Genomic DNA, 17,739 nt, shown 5'->3' on the forward strand with positions numbered 1-17,739 from the left:
GATTGATTTCATGAGAATGCATTTATCACCATCATTATACGTGTCGGATCACGTGGTCTGATATGTTACATTGCCATTTAAGACGGAAACAGATTATATATTGGTTTAATGAAATATTAATGAGCCGGGGAGAGTAACGTGAAGTAAACATTTATTTCAAATCGTAATTTAAATTCAAATTATTTTTCCTGTTCGGCTGCTCCGTTAATGGTGTGATGTAATCCGAAAATGTCTATGAAACTTACATTTTCTAATTACTTAATTTGCATAAAAGAGCATGATATTTACAACTATTATCTACACGTAACAACACCGGTATTGCATTATTGTATTTTGCTGGTTCCTTAGATACAGTTGACAGATGTGTATTTGGTAGGTATAATGCATATGATACAGCCAAAGCCAGAGTAACATTTTCCAATTGCTTAATTTGCATAAAAAAGCAATTAGTATACAACTGTTTTCTACACGTAACAACACTGGTATTGCATTTTTGTATATCAAATAAACATTATGCTTGTTTCTTAGACACCGATGTACAATTTTTAGATTTAATGTATATGATTTTGGAAAGAAATAAATTGAGCATAAAAAGGGTGGTATCATAAACAGTTTAAAAAAATGATTTGGCTCGCCGGCAAATACTCCCTGAAACCAAGATTTAAAAAATAATTCTTCTGTTTTGTGATTATCCATTAAAAAGCGAGAGAGAGACAACACTGAACGTTACCAGGGGTGGATCCAGCCATTTTTAAAGAGAGGGTTCCCAACCCAGGATTAAGGATTGGTTCCAACCATTTGTCCCCATTCAAATGCGTTGATAGTTAAAAAGGGAGGTCCCAACCCCTGACACCTCTCCCTGGACCAGCCACTGTTTTTCTCTCCTTTCTCTGCCGACTAACCAACGATTCTTTTCCTTTTTCAGTTTTTGTAGCATGGAAATAATCGACCCTTCTAACTACCTGCTTTTTTTAATTTTTTTAATTTTATAGTTATATATTCTAGTTAGGGGCTAGTTTGAAAATCATACAAACGTAAACGACATACACAACTAAAAAAAAAGTTCGATCGTATCCATCGGCTTTGCTTTCATCCGTGTCTCATAGAGGCTTCCTAAATATATACACCATTGAAAGTGCGTTATCTAAATGCAGGATTAATAGATTGTCTGATATCTGTCATTCATAGAAAAGAATTAATAGTTTACGGTTCTGATTCAAATGGTTTAAAGTATATTTCAACTTTTTATATAGTATAGTAAAAAATCAAAGTGATTTGTTATTGTTTTTCATCAACAGAACTTAAAAAATAGAAAAGAAAAGAAATAAGATAAATAAAATTATCAGTAAATACTAAAAATATAAACAACATACCATTTATGAAATAAATACCAAACAGTAAAAAAAAGAAGCATAAAGTTAATCATGTTATAGAAAAAAATATTCATATAAAATAACAATATGAAACTCGACATACCTTGTATCCTGTTTACATGCAGCAGTTACAATAAACTTTTAACTATTGATATATACAGTGAAGGCAATACACGAATTAAATACCACAAACGATCACAGATTTCAATAACTGACGCATTGAGGCGTGACACGAGTGAAAAATGAAAGTATTTTCATACAACTTAGTTTACAATCAATCAAAGGTTTGATTTAAACGTTCTAGTGCGAATAGATATGTGGCAATGATAAGTTTATTTATAAATATTCTTTAACAAATTTTGTTACCTTTTATTATTTTTCATTGAACGTAATGTTGTAATGCATGTATTCATATACGATGTTATTAAAAATAAATAAACTGCAATATACATAAAACAATGCATTGTAGATAATTTATAAACTTCTGTATATAGATGAGGGTGTTAGTGGGGTTTACTGCATAGAAAATAATGGGCAAAAAAATAAAGAATCGAGAATAAATGGGTGCTAAAATATAAAGAATATATGCAAACATTAAAGAATGTCGGAAAATTATATTGAATACAGAAAAGAACAATGTCTAAAAAGCAGTTGACAAAAAAAATAAAGATTACAGAAATGGAGGACCCCATCCATATCCCCTGAATTATTTTTGCACAAGAAGGAGTCTGTCTACCTTTTTTTAAGGGTTGTCTCTTTTGTTTTATGTTCGTGCGCCTTTTAATATACAGTAACATCAGATCTGAGATGTGTTTTATAAGTCCGAAATGCTGGAGACGAAAATGGATGTTTTGAGAACTTGAGGTTTAATATGCCGTAAATTAAGTTAGGACTACATTGGTTAATCGCAAGTTGGTCAAGTATTGATAGTGTTACGAGGTTTTAAGAAACATCCTAATATATGGAGTTTTGTTTTTATTCCGAATGTGAATATACTCCTTGCAAATGTGTACGAATATTTACTCCCCAAAACTCATCAGCATCAGGTTTTTGGAAACTAAAGTTTCTATCTGGTACACCTTATATATTTGATTTACTGTAAAGGGTATTCATTTGGTTATGGCTCTCATCTGATGAACAGAAAAAAAAAGAAGAAATGATTCACTTCTTTATAAATATAATAATGAATTCTCTTGAATATTCCTTCATTTGTTTTGCTTGCTTAACGTCTAGTGGCAAACATTTTAGACACGAGCCTAGGCTTAGTGTTGAAGACCATACCTTGACTTATAATGATTTAGTTTTATAAATTGTGACTTGGACGGAGAGTTGTCTCATTGGCACTCATACCACATCTTCCTATATCTATATAATTTGAATGGTATTCTCGATGAAAACCAAAGTCCACACGTGAATTAATTTTTTACAACTTCTCCATTGCTAGTTTCATAGTAAAACAAGTAATATATTAGTGGCCATTTGATTTACACACACTTGTTCCATTCAATGAATGGATATTTAAACAAACTTCACAAAGTATTTCAAGCCTCGTTAATTTCACTAAATGCACTTATCAAATATCAGTTTAATTAATTTGCTCTTAAAACAACAAAGTAAAAGTAGTGATATGGTGTGTAACTTCATGACATTAAACCTTTATTCAAATTAGCAACAACTTAAAACAAAGGAAAAACACAGATCCTTTATTGCTTTCGACATATTAAAGTCGAAGTAATCAAGTTGTTAAACGATACCAACTATGAATCTGAACCAGAACAAGACCCCCCTAAAAACAAGATCTAAAACAAATATGAATTTGTGTTTTTTCTTTAAAACAAATGTGTGTAAAGGCTACAACATCGAAAACACCAACCATTGACCGAATATCGAACGACATGTGTATCTTCTATGCTCTCACATGACAGCCTATCGTATTTTAAGTTTTATTTTAAGGTTAAACGGAACAGGTCGACAGTTCCATCTTTTATCAAATTTGTTTGCAGACATTGATTCGGCTCGACAGTTCATCTTATATCGAACATCTTAATACGCGATTCTAATATGACGTCCTTAATACGCTTTGTAAACAAAGCCGTGTTCTAATGAGCACAACATATATTTACCCTGCTCGTATTTTTTAAACTTATCAAATATGATTCGGCTCGACAGTTCCATCTTTTATCAAATTTGTTTGCAGACATAGATTCGGCTCGACAGTTCATCTTATATCAATTTGTTTACAGACATTGATTCGGCTCGACAGTTCATCTTATATCAATTTGTTTGCAGACATTGATTCGGCTCGACAGTTCATCTTATATCAATTTGTTTACAGACATTGATTCGGCTCGACAGTTCATCTTATATCAATTTGTTTGCAGACATTGATTCGGCTCGACAGTTCATCTTATATCAATTTGTTTGCAGACATTGATTCGGCTCGACAGTTCATCTTATATCAAATTGTTTGCAGACATTGATTCGGCTCGACAGTTCATCTTATATCAAATTGTTTGCAGACATTGATTCGGCTCGACAGTTCATCTTATATCAATTTGTTTACAGACATTGATTCGGCTCGACAGTTCATCTTATATCAAATTGTTTGCAGACATTGATTCGGCTCGACAGTTCATCTTGTATCAAATTGTTTATAGACATTGATTCGGCTCGACAGTCCATCTTATATCAAATTGTTTACAGACATTGATTCGGCTCGACAGTTCATCTTGTATCAAATTGTTTACAGACATTGATTCGGCTCGACAGTTCATCTTGTATCAAATTGTTTGCAGACATTGATTCGGCTCGACAGTTCATCTTGTATCAAATTGTTTGCAGACATAGATTCGGCTCGACAGTTCATCTTTTATCAAATTGTTTGCAGACATTGATTCGGCTCTACAGTTCATCTTTTATCAAATTGTTTGCAGACATTGATTCGGCTCGACAGTTCATCTTTTATCAAATTGTTTGCAGACATTGATTCGGCTCGACAGTTCATCTTAACAGAATATTAAGATAGTAGTATAAATAGGTAAGAGACAACCGTAGTCACACCTGCTTCACTTATCAGTCACCAAATATGTCTTATCAAAAGTGTTTAGAAATTCTCATTATCATATTAAATACCAAAGTCAACGCCGATCTCCATTTAGAATACTATCTTAATCTGTTGTGAATAATAATATTTACAACCTTTTCTTCTATAAAGCGATAAATATTTTGATCATGTGTAATAAATAATGATCCGTAGAAGTTACTTTGATCAAAAGATATTCGGTCAAATTGAATGATCGAATTTTACTTATCCTGGTTAAATGTTTTGTGTTAAATACTTATGAACTGTATTGGTATAGGTATGGTATTTACTGCGGAACCATTGATACTGTGATACTGTTTGAAAAAAGTCGACTTTTGACTTCGGTATTTAGTTTTTCGACAGGTTACATGTACATACTGGCTGGTAAAGGATATTCTGGAACTCGGTCAAGTAAGAGCAACTCAAAGAAGTTAATTAAGCCTAACAATCTGCACATTTTTTTGTTATAAAAAGTATTCTGTGATTTTGTCGTGTAGCCTATCAAATTATTCAAAAGACAACACAAACCGTATTTTAATTAGTTCAGACAACCAATGACTAGTTTCGGACAAGCACTATTAGCTTATCTCCTATACATTTTTAGGAATGTGATTGGTTAAAAGCGCCCTCGTGGAGACCGTGTATATTTGATATTAGGTTAGTAGGGAGGCGGGGCTTATCTCATACACGGTTAGTAGTGGAGTTACGTCCCTTTATATTCCATATAAGGTAGTAGGGAGGCGGGGCTTATTTCATTAACGGTTAGTAGTGGTGTTAAGTCCCTTTTCAAAAACAAAACGGTACTGAGAAAAAAATCGTAAAGGTTTCAACAGACGAATAAATTGATGATAAAGATTGAAATAAATTCATATAACACATTTAAATCTCACAAGTTGTTATTGTTGGTATCTGTTTTTTGTAGGATCAATGGAAGTAGTTGTTTCTTAATGCTAACAGTATTGAGGACTTGCTCATTTTGATAGGTCTAAATTTCACACGTTAAGATAGTCGGTAAGACAAATTCGTTACATAGTGTGCTAGTGACCTAATACGGTATATATGGGGTCAGTAAATTCCATATGGGGTAAGAGGTACTGACCTAATACGGTATATATGGGTCAGTAAATGCCATATGGGGATTCGAGCTTCGCTATCACCCCATATAGAATATACTGACTCCAAATATACCGTATTAGGTCATTCGCTCTCACCCCATATGGAATTTACTGACCCCATATATACCGTATTAGGTCACTAGCACACTATGTAACTAATATTATACTAATACACTGAGGCTGTGGGCTTTCATTGACAATCATTATCAGTTTTTATGGTGTATAGGTCGATAGTTCTTTCTTATGTCTGTTTGTTTTGTAAACACAACGTTGTCAATATAATGGAATTTGATGGGACTGTCATACAAGTGAGAAGTTTTGCTAGCTATAAAACCAGGTTCGTTCCACAATTTTAAGCAAGTAACGAACATGATACTTGTTATTCATTTGTTTGATGTATTTGGGCTTTTGATTTTGACATTTGATTGGGGACTTTCTTTTTATAATTTCCATAGAAGTTCTTTATGTTTGCTGTTTTACTTTTCTCTCCCGCTTCCTCCCCAAAAATGACAGTTCGTCATTTACTCTATTTTCACACACAAAGTTTAAACTCGGTAAATAATTATATTACGATTCATTTATTCAAAACAAACTACGAATTAATATTGATTTTAGGTACAATAAAACTGCTTCATTGTGAAATTCATCATTGTTGATAGTTATGTAACGCCATTGTTAATGTGTCAAGTTTTACATATCTTAATTACTTCAGTGCACCAATTTAAACATCACTTGCCATTAATATTATCATAAAAGGAATCAACTTCACATCAAAAATGAAAAACTAAAGTTTGTGAAGAGACTTTCGTGACTTTTCTAATTTTATTGTAAGTTCTTATAAGGTTATAATACGTGTATATCTATAAATAAATTGAAAGTGAAACAGCTAAAGTTGGCAATAATTCGGATTTTATAAATAAAACCAATACTAATCGACCGTCACGAGAAAGCCACTAGTGCTTAAAAAGAGAGGCGAAAAATACCAGTCGAACTCGTAAATCGAAAATAAAATAGCTAAAAAATAAAAATACAGACAAGTAATAGCACAAAAGACACAACATAGAAAGCTAAAGACTAAGCAATACGAACCCCACCAAAAACTGGGGGTGATCTCAGGTGCTCTGGAAGGGTAAACAGATCCTTCAAATTGCATTAAACACTAATCATTCAATCACATTCACTAATCTAGGATTTCTTCAATTCAATGTTATTCCAAAATATATACTTTTTTTCTATCTTTAAAGACTGCTCTTAGTAATGATTTTGAAAGAGCGCTTTGAGTACATATATAGTCCAAGAAATGAGCCTGTACTTTAGTGGTTGTCGTTTGTTGATGTGTTACATATTTGTTTTCGTTAATATTTTTTTGCACTTAAATTAGGCCGTTAGTTTTCTCGTTTGAATTGTTTTACATTGTCATTTAATGGTCTTTTACAGCTGACTACGTGGTATGGGCTTTGCTCATTGTTGAAGGCCATACGGTGACCTGTAGTTGTTAATGTCATATGTGTGTCATTTGTTCACTTGTGGAGAGTTGTCTCATTGGCAATCATACCACATCTCCTTTTTATATCAATATAAAAGTGTACCGGTTGAAATGGTTTTATATAATTCACTGATAAATATATCAGCGGTAGTGAGGGTTACACCAAAATTTAATTTAATAAATGTAAATGTTTTATTTCTGTCAGATGCATTGTGTTGAAATATTTGTACAACTCTCAAACAATTATTAAGACATCAATATTTACTGACATTTCAAAATATTTTAATTTCGTATGATTAAAATTCTAATGTAATCACTTTTTATTAAAACTAATAAGAATATACATTTAAAACGTGACAACTTGCAAGTAAATAAACCATTTGTAGGTCATTTTATTTAATCAAAACAAATATAAACAAATATAAACAACATTAAAATTTAATAGAAAATGTAAACAAACATAAATTATAACTAAAATGAATATAACTAAAATCAAACAGAGCGTTCCACGCATAACTACACGGCTACTTCTGCTTTCATATCAATTTACATTTGTAGTTCTATAACTTTGAGGTACCGAAAGTGTACATAAACAATAGTACTTTGTATTTCAATACTACATGTAGGATCCCATAGTACTCGGCCTGTTTGTTCAAAACTACTTACGTTAATATTTGTTCCAAACGGACAGTTTTTCCACATGTTCAACAATGAATTGGAATTACGATTAGATTTCTTAATTTAAATGGTTTTATGCATACGGACCCTGGATTTTAACTTCTGGTTATACGTAATTTTTTTTTATACTTTTAATATGTAGTAGGTACAAACCTATTTTGTTCCAATCTCGTTCTTTTAAAATAATTGGACTGTCTGTGCGATGTTTTATCATACTTTTATAGTATTTAAGAAGTACTTTATATTTACTGTAAAGTCATAGTTCCAAAGAAGGTATACAGCTTTATTTTTTCAAATTTTAAAAACAATTGAAGTAGTGTAAATTATGGTGCTCAAATTGTACACTAGTTCATCAAAACCTCCACATTTAGCCTGCTTTTGTTTAATTCTTTACTATAGACTGAATATTCGGGGCCAAATATCTATCTTAAACGTCTTGTTGCAAATATGTCGTGCCTATTCAGGACAAGAACTCCCACTTTTCAGATTCAAAACATCATTTAATAAGTCTAGTTAATGAGGTGATACGAATAATAAACACCTTTGCAAAAATCTAAGCAACTTGGAAACTGTAACGGTTGTAATTGATTTCATAGAAGATGCGATATGATTGCGAATGAGACGAATCACTTCCAAAGACCAAATGACATAGAAGTTGACAACTAGAGGTTACCGTACGGTATCCAACAGTGGGCAAAACTCATATAACATAGTAAGCTATTAATGGTCTAGAAATGGCAATTGTCAAACCATTAAAATTATGCAAGAATTCGACATTTTCGTTACTTAACCATATACTGGTCAGCTTAGAATGTATAATTCGTGTGTTTTTTTCAATAACGTTACCAGTTCTTTGCAGTACCATCGCACACCATTTCGTAAATGTAATTATATGTTGTTCTTTTGAAGATAATTTATTGTTAAATCGATTATTCAAGTCGATATAAATAGCTGGTCCAAATGTCACTGGTTTACTACTATCTGAGATATTAATTTCATAAGAATGAACGATCAAAGATTATATTGAAAGCGAAAAAAAAAATTGTCAAATTCAAATGATAAAAATTCTTTTTTCATCCCATTTCCGTTCTCAATGTAATTGTAAAATCAACAGTCCGGGATATAGAATAGTTCTAATTTGTATTCATTGTAATGTACTGTGTCATGCAGATACTCTAGCAATTGCATTTTCCGCTCAAAACAATTTCTATAGAAAACCTTGAACAAACTGTATAACCACAGTCACACTAGGCCACGATCGTACTACGAACTCTGAAAAAATGCAAATTTTGACGATCGTAGCGCTATCTTTTACGGTCTTGGTGAGGTCTTCATGATCGTGATGATCATGGACCAACATTGATCATTCTCAAAACAATTGTGGTGGTGTCGTGGCGAAATCAGGTCGTAATAGAAGCGTAGTGGATACGCAGTTAGGTAGTGGTTAGATCGCAGAGGTCGCTGTACCATCCTAGCGAGAGCGTAGCGAAAGCGAAATTCTAGTCGGAAAGACTGTGCTACAATCTCACAGCGACGTTACTAATACCTCAGTACGACCACCATGTTCTCACCATGATCTTACCACGCATCTAATATGACTTTATCAGTTTATACCACGCTGTTCAAGACCATATTAGGTTTCTTATATGTTCATGCCGTCCTCATCACGCAATTCTTACGACTTGACCACGTTCATACTACGATCCTGTCGAGTTCTAGTCAGGTCATTGCTATTGTCACATCAAATATATAAAAGCTCTCCAGGTGTTGTTTGAATTATGTCGTGATTCAGGTTGAATTGGTCAGTATGAAATCTCATCTGAATCAGGATTCGTATCAGAGGTCCCTCAACCTCTACTTTTACCATTGCCAACACGCCAACGAGTTCTGGTAGATTTTGATGGCATGACTGTGTTGCTTCCGCGAAATCTATACGAATTAATGATAAAAAGAAGGAATGGAACAGTATTTATATGGAACAAGATATTGACGTCATTGCTGAGGGCGTAGTAAAATCGCGGTATGATCATAGTATGATCTTGGTAAGAGCGTGCTATTATCGTAATAGAAGCGTGGTAAGATCGTGTTGCAATCGGATAAATCGTGGTGTAGTCGTAGTGAGAACGTGATAAGAGAACTCAGATCATGATATTCGTAGCGAGGTCACAGAATAAGCGTTGTGAGAACGTGGTATAATCGTAGCGGCTTAATGAGGACATGGTAGCATCGTGAAAACAACTAAAACACATTTTTATGCCTCTCATACCGCGACCTCACAATGATTTGAATTCATTTTAATCGCAGTGAACGTGGTGCGATTGTGGTTTAGTGTGACTGGTGATTAAGACAATTTTAGGATATTTGATCTGATTCATTTGTGAACGATATTTATAACACTCATATTCCATTGCGCAAAGGGAAATAAGCTTGAAAAAGTCAACAGAAATAAAAATTCATTGATATGTTAACTATACACTATGTACGCTATATAGAATTTCCTTTTTACAATTTAAACACGAAAATGGTAGACTAGAGCAAGTTTTGTTCAAAACAAAAGCCGACTACGATAATACATTGGTGTAACTGAGTTCTCGATCCTTAAATCTTTTAATCTTAATTACCACGCTTGATATAATTTTGCCGATTAGTTTGTTGTTATCTATTTATAATTATCAGTATATGTATAATATTTTTTTTAACTTATGCTGAATGTCAAGATAATCATATTTTGCATAATTATCAGCACGATAATATCTTTATGTTCATCATGATAAACCTTTATGTTATCCCAGTGTCTTTAAACCATTCATTTGTTTTATTTACTTTTGTTTTACAACATGTAAAACTTACCTGTGTATTTTGTAATCGTTTTACAATCAATTATTTGAGATGTATGTCTTGTTCAAAAAAGTTTTTTTTGTCACATATTAACCCAATAAGCCGGAAAGTTTCGGAATGCACTTCCCGTGTGTTATATTAGTCTCTCTACAAAATGGAATCACGGAGGTATTTTCTGATGCAACTGTATTATATGTTCATAGGCGGATCCAGGAGTTGGGGGGGGGGGGGGTTTGGCTGGGGGGCTCGGGCCCCCCCCCCCCCTTTCGTGGGAAAAAATTGGTTGATTATATAGGGAATCATTGAAGCATTACTGGAGCGGCCCCCCCTCAGGTCAGTCAGCGGGCCTCCCCGTAGGAAAAGTTCTGGATCCGCCACTGATGTTTTTGTGAACATGACGTTCAGAGGAGATAAAATTCTACTCAATTGTATGAATTGCAATTACTCATTTTTATTTCGATTGTTTGTTGAAATCGGAAATTTATACTCTATTTTTACCCTTTTTTCAATGTGTATCTCTGACACTGTTTTCTCAATTTAGTGAAATTATTTTTTTCAGATCATATGAAATTCACTCGAATGTTTTCAAATTGTTGTGGAGATTTTTTGTCTAATATTATCGAGCTCAAAATATACAAACCATTGTGACATTTTCCATGTTTTGACCAGGGACTTTCTATACTAGTTAGTATAGAGAGTGCCTGTTTTGACATTTAAGGAATGACTGTAATATTTTTTTCTGTCTATGTAGAAATAACATCAAAAATGTGGTGCATACTGAATTACCTGCGTAGCGGGTTATTTTAAAGTGTGCACCACATTTTTAAAGCTATTTCGAATAGACAGAAAAATATTACAGTCATTTCTTATAATTCACGTCTAAATTCCATTTTTAACCGGAATACACCATGAAAAAACGTTGATGACGTAACGATCACATGACTAAATTATGTCTATGAGCTGGTAAAAAAAACCAACGTCAGCCAATCAGAAGACGTGTTACATCCAAAATTAAATTATTGTAAAGTATTTCTTTGGCAACACGTGGCCATTAAACCAATGAGAATCAACAAAAAAAAAAATGAAACAATATGTATTATGAAAGATCATGGCGAGTTTCTTGTTGTTGTGAACTGATGTTTCTTTTCCATTGCAAACACTTTCAAAATAGCTGATTAGATTATTAGAAAACACGTTACAAAATAAACCAATGAAAAACAAGAAAATGCACATATAAATGTAATATGAACGATCATGGCATATTCCTTGTTGTTACATTGTAAACTGATAAAAATTTTGCATTGCAAATTCTTCCCAAACACAGCGTTACTTTTATATCGACGGTACTTGCTACTGTATCGTATGCCCTTTCGAAATTTAAAATCTGTTAATTCTTAACAGAGAGGTTTGTTAATTAAAACACGTGTAGTAAATGACTCTGAAATATTGTGAAGTCACTAGTTTAGATAAAGTCAACAGTAGTATACCGCTGTTCGAAATTCATTAATTGATTGAGAAAAAAACGGGTTACAAACTAAGACTGAGGGAAACACATCAAATATAAGAGGAGAACTACGACACAACAGAAACACAACACTAAAATGTAACACATACAGAAACGAACTATAATATAACAATTACCATTTTCCATTTTAGCACGCAATATATACAGTTTATAACTAATGGGACAAAATTTTTAGGAAATTTTGGTCCTCAATGCTCTTCAACTTTGTACTTTATTTGGCCCTATAAACATGCTTTGATTCGAGCGTCACTGATGAGTCTTTTGGAGACGAAACGCGCGTCTGGCGTAGATATAAAATTTTAATCCTAGTATCTATGATAAGTTTATTTGCTTTGCAGGTTTTCCGTATTATTTTTATATTTTTATATTTTGGTAAAATGGCTAATTTCGATATTTTGGAAGGATTCTTTGTCTTACGTTTTTTTGTATTTTTATACTTTTCTCTTACAATATTTGTTTTTGTTAATAGAAATATTGTCAGGTCGACGAAACTGTGAGATGTCAATCAATAGACAAGAGTTTGAAGGATGTAAATATGACTCCCACTTTCCTGACGCTAGTAACAATAGTAAGAAATATTATGCATAATAAAATTATGATGACAATTATCTACATATTTATTCGTACAATAAAACAATGTATATAGATATAGGAAGATGATTTTTGATATCAGTTTCTTTAAAACATGTCACAAACGTTAAAAAAGCATGGCACGCAATCTGTACACGAGGTATCGGAATTAACGGCCCTACATGCCGTACAGACCTACCGTATAGGCAAATTGACATCCTATTGCGGCAATGATTATGTTTTGGGTTGAATTCAAGGATATTACTTGTAATCTTTGGGGTCCCAAAGGAGAAAAACAGAACTTTTTTTCTGCTGTCAGTCTTCATTTCAAAGTCATAGTTAGGCATAACACACTAAAGTAATGATTGAACATTAAAGCATTTTGAAGCAAACAAAACTAAGTTAAAGAAGACTACATATATACTGGTTTATCTAACAATGCATGTGCCAACATAAATCAATACATAATTACCAAGAAATTAGACAGCAGGACACATCCATGTATTTTTTGGTTAACGTTTTCGCATTTGTTGTTGCTACATTGTGAATAAAAACCTTCTTATCACTATACTATAGTAAACACATCTTTTATTTTCTTGTTATAGGTAAACTGTTAAGAGACACACCAAACCGACAAGACTGTGGCATGTTTAATTTTAAACATGAGGTAGGAAGACATGGAGTTGTAAAAGGAACAAAATATGACTCCTCCTTTAACTATCTTTGGCAAAGGCTGGGAAAAAGTACACGGATAATACATTTTACGGTTATCATTACTTGTACAATGAAACACAGATTGATATTAACCGTTATCAGATGTTATTACAAGGACAAATTTAATATGTGGAGAAGCTTATTCGTATTTTATAACTGATATGGATGGTTTGTACAATAATTTAGCCCATCCTTCATGGGGTGTCTACTCCAGTACTTGTCTTGAACACAGATCCGTAAATGAAGTAGAAACGTCGATGGTGATGGGTGGCCGCTATTTTATTTACATAGAAAGACAAGAAGATTTAAAAAAAATACAACTTGAAGTAATGTTTCCCTGTTCGTTTATAAGTAACATAAGTAGGACTGCGAAATGGTACATAGAAATGCCTACAAATATATCTATTCTGTTTTAGGTGAACATGTCTTTATATACGTGCATTGTCATGAAAGAAAACGTTAACAAAAGCGTAGAAGCCTCAAACGCATCTTTAAGTGATTTCCAATTGTTACGTTGCTTGCAAGAAGACGGAACTATGCAAGAGGCTTTCGAATTCAATACCAACATCAAATTTAGGTGCGAGAACTATTCACAAGTAGTTGTGTACATGTTTATTTCTTACTTCATATTCACCATAATTATAGGTGTATATATTTGCCGTAAAGCAAGATTGTGTTATGCAATTGTACTTATAGATTATTACATGGCATTTTCCATATGGCCCTGGTATCAGCCATAGACTCCCATATCAAGCCAGAGGGCTTTAGCCCGAGGGCTTGATATGGGTCATGGGCTGACACCATGGACCATATGGAAAATGACATGTTATAATCTATTTATCACATATTTTCAAGCAGGAGAAAACAAATAGCTTACAACAAATTATGTTTGATATTTCATCAAAAATCAAAAGATATTCAACGAAAAAAATAAATAAATGTATCAATGTGAGTTAAAAAAAAGTATCACAGTAGGTTAACAACGTTTTGTGAAAAGTTTCAGAAATAATTAACAATAAACATATTAATTCTAAGAATTGCAAATATTAAACGACTTTAAAGTGTTAAATTACAAATGTTAAAAAATGCTTAGGAAGAATCCTATATCGATACTCATTCCAGTGTGGCGTCATATATTTTCTAAATTCTTCATGACGTCAAAATTTTACGGGAACTTTTGGGATTTCTACTTTGTTCTTCTACAGCACATTTGTAACTTTTTAAATTTCTTTTCATTGTGTTCAACTTGTTTACAAATAGCCTTTGATTGACAGATAACCGGAAGTTAAACTCGGGGGCTTGATATGGATTTCGAGGGCTGATATCGATATCGGCCCCGAGAGCTGATAACCAACCTTGACTTCCGGCTATTATTGGCCATGCAAAAACGTACATATCAGTACAAAATATGTGATAAAAAAGTTTAAATCATTTCTGTTAGAAAATGGAAGACATAACACGATTATAGTTGTGGTAAAGGATGATGTTAGTTTTAATGGAATGCCACACGCTTTGAAGGATATATGGTACAAAACAACCTGTATCAAATGTTTAAAAGTGAATATATTAATGACGATGACAAAAACAAACACGAGAACAAATGTCTGAGAAAAATACATCAGGCAATATCTGCAGAAAGTTGATATAATATTGGAAGCCGATTGGGTAAATGATATATATATGTTCCGGACCATATAAGTATGTGGACCATACACGTATGGTTATGATCGTATGTTATTATGAATAAATGGCAAAATGTCGAACTGGGAAGATAACTTCCAAAAATATCTTAATGAACTGTTACACAAGAAGTCAACTAAAAACTGACGTAAAAGTCGACAGGATAAAGAGTCTAATAATTTGCCTGCTTCTGAAACGTTATATAATTACAATTTATTTAGCGGTGCAATACTCAGAATGTTTATACTTATACGTGTTTTTGTTTTTAAATAAAATGAATGAAGTCACAGGCAAGGACCCTAGTTTAATTTTCAAAATTGTCTAGTGATATGATGTACTTCAGTCTTGTAACGATATTGGAGATCTAGAGCTTTTTAAAAACACCTTAGACACATCGGAATGACCCAGGACCCAAGAAAAGCTATGATACCGTGTGGAAGTAAATGTCACCCCACGCATAAATGCAAGAATTCAATTAGCGATGAAAAGTAACTTTGGCATCAATATTTAATTCTATTTGAATTGTAAATAATACAATTGCATGATGTAGCAATCATTAGTTTTTATAAAGTTTTCTAATATACCAACATGGTCCAAATACTCATATGAATATGAAATGCATGAAATTAAAACAATCCGCAATATTAAGTCAATACATTAACAACACGGGTGTATGACTTCAACCAAATTTTCAAAAATATCGATACTATCAGGGCAATAATAGTGGGACCATAAGCTACCGATATCGATACGAAAGGGTCAAATAAGCTCTGATATTGATATGATGCGGACAATGAAACAGCAAAAAATATACGATAAAGACAATAGAACAAAATCGAAAGATAGGACAATGAAAAACAGACGAAAAAGCATTGACAAAAATTCAACAAAAACATTAATAGAACAAAAAACAAAAAAAGTTTGATCAAATCGAACAAAAAAAGGTATCGGAGGTGAACTAGTGACTAACTCTTCTTTTGTCATATTTTAAAATCAGTTTGTATAGGTCTACAATAACATATCGTGGCATTATTATACTTGAGAGTTCTACTGAATCGTAGGGTTTAATCAAAATATCATTTTACTATAAAATCGTTTAAGTAATCAATTGTTCAATTAAAAAAACTGTTATTCCTGTTTTTTGATTAATTGCTAAGTGGTTATCATTAGGTTCAGAAGACGTGGTATGATTGCCATTGTGATAACTATCCACAAAAAGTTTAAATAAAGAGGATGAAGTATTTATGGCAATCGTACGGTCTTCAACAATGAGAAATCCCATACCATGTGGTTGTCTATAAAAGGTCTCGACATGAAAATTATGAAAAAAATCAATTGAGAAAACTAAGGTCCAAGTTTAGAACAAAAACAGTTAACGAGAAACAAAATTGACAGACAGAAACCAACGACAACTACTGACAACAGACTCCTGACTTGGGACCGGCATAGCAAGAATATTGCACGGTTAAACATGTTTGTGATCGCTCTATCTTACCCGTTTTCTGAGAAATTGGTGTAACAATACAACGTAAGAACAACATGGGCAGCCAATAAAACATAATAAGGCGAGAAATACAAACAATATCATTTTAAAAACATTTGCTGTAAAGGTAAAGCTTGAACAACAAGTTAATTAAAAATCAAAGCGCGAAAGCGCTGTAAAGGCAGTTAATTACAGGTGGCGTGTATTTCTAGTCCAGTTATATCATTATCTGCCCTAGTACAGAGGTGGTTTGTAGTATTTAAGATGCATTTTTAAGAAATAAAAAAACTTTTCCTTATTAATATTAATAGACTATTTTTAATTATTGATTATATACGCATATTCAATGACTCCCATCCTATGAAAAGTAGTTCACAAAGATTGACTAGTCACCGTACTGTGTGTATTGCAAGAACACCAAGTAACATAATGGTAAATGTACATAGTAACATATCAACTCTTTTTTTGATGACCATACTTTTTCTAACTCCAAGCAAACTTATTTTTCAGTATAAACATGATAAAGTAATTTACCGGTAAGAATGAAAAAGGAGTTTTTAATTAAGAAAACAATGATATCTGGTGGTCATAATAGCTGTCTCATTAGGTTTAACCACTTCCCATATTTGCAATTAAGACAATAGAAGAAAATGATTCAACACAAAAACAAAACTTACTTGTAAATCTATGAAATTCTCTTTACGGTATGAGTTTTTCTCATTGTTAGAGATTGTACAGTAGTACCTGTAACTGCTTATACCCATTTCTTATGCACTTTAGTTTGATAAACTCACTAAATATCATGTTTATACTACATCTCCTTATTTTTATATGCATTACAATAACATGTACAATTGTAATGCAAATCTATATATCAAAGCAAAATGAATTGCACCACTTTCATTTATGCATCCTTTGGCAAAATACAAGTTCTGAAATTACACAATATAGATTTATTTATATAAAAATAAATTAGGTATATACTCTTAACAGGTATAAACAAGAACGTGTCCAAAGTACACGGATGTCCCATCCGCTATCATTTTCTATGTTCAGAGGACCGTGAAAATGGGATAAAATCTCTAATTTGGTATTAAGAGTACTAAGTTTCAAGTTGTTTGGACTTCAACTTCACCAAAAACTACCTCGACCAAAAACTTTAACCTGAAGCGGGACGAACGGACGCACAGACCAG

General features: G+C 32.7%; 1 protein-coding gene across 1 annotated transcript in view; it reads right to left on the reverse strand.

The window, feature by feature from the left end:
- The window catches only part of LOC139495578 (death domain-containing protein 1-like), a 48,778-nt gene extending 47,095 nt beyond the window's left edge, over positions 1–1,683 (reverse strand). The window contains exon 1 of the mRNA XM_071283854.1: positions 1,477–1,683. The gene's annotated coding sequence lies outside the window, so the exon portion shown is untranslated. The remainder of the gene's footprint in view (positions 1–1,476) is intronic.
- Positions 1,684–17,739: the final 16,056 nt, after the last annotated feature.

Source organism: Mytilus edulis, chromosome 11 (assembly GCF_963676685.1).
Source record: "Mytilus edulis chromosome 11, xbMytEdul2.2, whole genome shotgun sequence".
Classification (NCBI taxonomy): domain Eukaryota; kingdom Metazoa; phylum Mollusca; class Bivalvia; order Mytilida; family Mytilidae; genus Mytilus; species Mytilus edulis.